The sequence below is a fragment of the Microplitis demolitor genome, chromosome 5 (genome assembly GCF_026212275.2).
Source record: "Microplitis demolitor isolate Queensland-Clemson2020A chromosome 5, iyMicDemo2.1a, whole genome shotgun sequence".
Lineage (NCBI taxonomy): Eukaryota > Metazoa > Arthropoda > Insecta > Hymenoptera > Braconidae > Microplitis > Microplitis demolitor.
In genome coordinates, this window is record NC_068549.1 from 7,880,001 (window position 1) to 7,885,000 (window position 5,000).

Below are 5,000 nucleotides of genomic sequence, written 5' to 3' on the forward strand. Positions count from 1 at the left end.
TTTTCTCCCGGTAGTGCGGATTTAATGCCGTCACTGGGAAAAATCTGCTGTTAGCTGTGTAATGTCTTTAAACTGGCTTATTTACCGGTTAGCGATGCTACTGCTTTGGGTACTTACAGGACCCGTCTTGAAACACGGACCAAGGAGTCTAACATGTACGCGAGTCATTGGGATATATTTATATAAACCAAACCTAAAGGCGTAATGAAAGTATAGATTGTCTTAAGACAATTGAGAGAAGATGGGTTACGTTACGATGTAATCCCGCATTCTCAGGACGTTCTATTCTCATTGAGAAAGGGCGTACCTAGAGCGTACACGTTGGGACCCGAAAGATGGTGAACTATGCCTGGTCAGGATGAAGTCAGGGGAAACCCTGATGGAGGTCCGTAGCGATTCTGACGTGCAAATCGATCGTCTGAACTGGGTATAGGGGCGAAAGACTAATCGAACCATCTAGTAGCTGGTTCCCTCCGAAGTTTCCCTCAGGATAGCTGGCATTTATAATTTTGAGTCTCATCTGGTAAAGCGAATGATTAGAGGTCTTGGGATCGAAACGATCTCAACCTATTCTCAAACTTTAAATGGGTGAGATCTCTGGCTTTCTTGAATTTATGAAGCCATGAGATTTCGGATCAAAGTGCCAAGTGGGCCATTTTTGGTAAGCAGAACTGGCGCTGTGGGATGAACCAAACGTGAAGTTAAGGCGCCTAAATTAACGCTTATGGGATACCATAAAAGGCGTTGGTTGCTTAAGACAGCAGGACGGTGGCCATGGAAGTCGGAATCCGCTAAGGAGTGTGTAACAACTCACCTGCCGAAGCAACTAGCCCTGAAAATGGATGGCGCTGAAGCGTTATGCCTATACTTCACTGTCAGTAGCAAGTGAAACGTATATTTAATATATGTTATGAAGCTCTGACAAGTAGGAGGGTCGCGGTGGTGTGCGCAGAAGGGTCTGGGCGTGAGCCTGCCTGGAGCCGCCATCGGTGCAGATCTTGGTGGTAGTAGCAAATACTCCAGCGAGGCCCTGGAGGACTGACGTGGAGAAGGGTTTCGTGTGAACAGCAGTTGAACACGAGTCAGTCGATCCTAAGCCCTAAGAGAAATCTTATATTCATATGGTGTTACAAATAATATTATAAAAAAAAAAAAACACACCTATTGGGCGAAAGGGAATCCGGTTTCTATTCCGGAACCCGGCAGCGGAACCGTATACAATTCGTTCACTCGTAAGAGTGTTCGTCGGGGTAACCCAAAATGACCTGGAGACATCGACAGGAAGTCCGGAAAGAGTTTTCTTTTCTGTATAAGCGTTCAAGTTCCCTGGAAACTTTTAGCAAGGAGATAGGGTTTGGAACGCGAAGAGCACCGCATTTGCAGTGGTGTCCGGATCTTTCTCTCGGACCTTGAAAATCCAGGAGAGGGACACGTGGAGGTGTCGCGCCGGTTCGTACCCATATCCGCAGCAGGTCTCCAAGGTTAAGAGCCTCTAGTCGATAGGATAATGTAGGTAAGGGAAGTCGGCAAAATGGATCCGTAACTTCGGAATAAGGATTGGCTCTGAGGAACGGGGCGTGTCGGGCTTGATAGGGAAGTGAGTTGACTGACGTGCCGGGCCTGGGCGAAATGATTGGTGTTCACGCATCAGGATTTAAGCTTGGTCCCGTGCCTTGGTTTCTCATGGATCTTTCTTGCTATGAGATTATAATCATGTGAAGGCATTATTATAATTCTTTTCGATCGTCATTTAACGTTCAACTCAGAACTGGCACGGTCCAGGGAAGTCCGACTGTCTAATTAAAACAAAGCATTGTGATGGCCCTTACGGGTGTTGACACAATGTGATTTCTGCTCAGTGCGATGAATGTCAATGTGAAGAAATTCATTTAAGCGCTCGTAAACAGCAGGAGTAACTATGACTCTTTTAAGTGCCACAAATAGTTACCAAAGAAGAACTTCCAGATAACATTACCAAAGTCAACAAATTGATATCATCACCTGATGCGATAAAAGTCATCTATGAATATAAGCCCAATCCCAGAGCATTTACCAGAAACGTTGTTATCGAAGTTCCACCTCGACTTCGCAACACACTCCTGAACTTGGGAGATATCTATGTCGGATGGACTAAATGTCACGTCGAAGACCACATCAGCATTCTACAGTGTTTTAAATGTCAAGAGTTTGGCCATACTTCGTCTAAATGTAGTAAGACAACAGACACATGCAGTAAGTGTAGTCAATCACACCGCACAAAAGACTGTCAAGCAGAACTGAAAGATTTTTGTTGCGTCAATTGCGTCAAAGCCAAATTGCAAACCACGTCTCATTCGACAACTGATGGAAAAGCGTGTCCTATCTTAATTAGGAAAATCCGGGATAAAATACGGAGCACTAATTATATAGATGCCTCGAGAGAGTCATAGAAACTTTTATCGAGTGGGGAATGGGGATGACGCCCTACCGGAACCTCAATTGATTACTTCTGGGGTGTCTTCACTCTCATCAAACGCTAACCACGACATCTCTAGCTACAACAATAACATCTTTTTGACCGGTCCCTTGGTATCATCAGTACCAAGTGGTAGACAAACAAATCGTCAACTTAATATCCTCTATGAGGATTCCTCCGCTGGTTATACTCAACTAAACAATACTGCGAATAGGAGTTCGGGTAGCGTCTCAATGCTTCCCTCCAGCGGATCAAATTCATTAGATTTTAGTGTAACCCCTAATTTTCCTTCCCAATCTCAACAATCAACCTCAAATGGCGATCAATCAACAACTTTGCAGAACACCAACTGTTACCAATGCCCATTCTGTGATAAGCCATTTCCAACTCTTAGGGGTCTAGGTGTTCATAAAGTCAGCAAACATCGTGAACAAACTAATGCAGCAATAGACACTTCCCGTCGGAAACCAAGATGGCAGGATGAAGACCTGCGAAGATTAGCAGCAGCTGAAGCCAAAGCACCATCGGATACAAGGTTCATGAATGAATTCCTGTCTCAAAATGTTAAATTTGATCCACCACGTACTGCTCAGTCAATTGCCAGTCTTCGTCGAAAGCAGTCATATAGAGACTTAGTCAGCGAATTTAAAGAGTCTACACCTCTACCAGACCTGTCCAGCCCTCAACAGTCCCCTAGACAAGCCACTCAAAGCGAAGAGAGAGGAATAATCGAGCAGCGGGCTTCCTGGCTACGATCAGCAAGAGCCTACTTGACTTCGGGAAGATGTAGAATGCCGGGGAAAGACTATATTGTACAAGCCATTGACGCAGTTGAGCGTAATGAGAATCCTGAGCAGCTCCTAACAGACTGGTTTCACATAAGATTTCCTGTAGCACCAAATAAGTCTCGGATTCGGTACCAAAGTCAGAATAACGAACTGCACCTGTCAAGAAAACAAAAAAGGAGGAGAGAATATGCTGCGCTACAGACACTCTGGACGAAAAACATATCTAAGGCAGCTAGCAAAGTTTTAGATGGTGACACGGGCGCTCATGCCGGTCCCCCTCTCAGTCAACAAGAAGCATTTTGGCGACCTCTCCTGGAAGCTTCAAGTGTCCCTTTTGAAGGCAGCCCAACCACACGTCCTAAACCTGAGCTAGAATTTATATCAGCGCCGATCACTACCGACGACGTTCGCAAGTACAAACCTGTAGCCAGATCTGCAGCTGGTCCGGATAATTTATCTGCCTCTCGTTGGTTCAAGGAAGTTCCAGACATGGTTAAAGCCACAATTATGAACATTATAATGATCTGGGGAAAGGTACCGGCGATTTGGAGAGATTCAAGAACCATTCTTATCCCTAAAGTCAGTGATACGCAGGATCCATCAAAGTTTCGTCCGATATCAATCTCGTCTATTATTTTAAGGCACTTTCATCGCATTCTAGCAAGTCGGTTGATGACAGGACTCAAACATGACGAGAGACAACGAGGCTTTATTAATGCAGACGGCACGGCCGAGAATGTAGCTGTTCTTTCAGCGATATTGTATGAAGCCAGAACCAAGTTCAAAGAACTCCACATTGCATTAATTGACGTCATGAAGGCCTTCGATTCAGTATCTCACGCCTCTATCACATGGGCTCTACATGAGCTGGGGCTACCTAAGAACTTCGTCGATTATATCTCGGCACTGTATAATGATGCTACTACCACGCTAGAAGCAAATAGCCAGAAATCCCATCCAATCCACCCAGGACGGGGAGTTAGACAAGGAGATCCGCTGTCTTCCGTTATTTTCAACGTGATCATGGATCTTATTCTCAAGAAAATTCCCGAAGAAATAGGCTTCACACTCCTTTCAACAAATATCAATGCCCTTGCCTTTGCAGACGACCTAGTGTTAGTTGCAGGTACTGCTGCAGGCCTTCAGGCTGCGATCAACTGTGTCACCGAGGAAATGTCAAGACATGGGCTCAAGCCAATGCCCGACAAGTGTAAAGCACTGTCAATAGTGCCATCTGGAAAAGAAAAGAAGATAAAAGTTTTCACGAAGCCCAAATTCAAGATTTCTAACTCAGCAGTTAAACAACTAGGTATCAAGGATAAGTGGAATCTTCTTGGCGTTGACTTTACCTTTCAAGGATCTCAAGCTCCATCGTTTGACATCGGTGAATATCTCCAAAAGATCACTAGTGCTCCACTCAAGCCGCAGCAAAGAATGCATCTTCTACGTACATACCTCCTACCTAAGTTCTTCCACTCGCTGGTTCTTGGTCGTGCCAAGTACGGCTTCCTAAGAAAAAATGACAAAGTCATTAGGAGCTTTGTTCGACGGTGGCTTATGTTACCGCATGATGTTCCTACTGCCTTCTTTCATGCCCCTATCAAGGAGGGTGGACTGGGAATAATATCCCTGCTCACCAAGATCCCCGAGCTCACTCTCAGACGATTGGATGTTATGAAGAACTCTAGTTTTAATGCTGCTATCATGGCCAGTAGAAGTGAATGGGCGCGAAAGAAGAGGAAATGGTGCTCTATTCT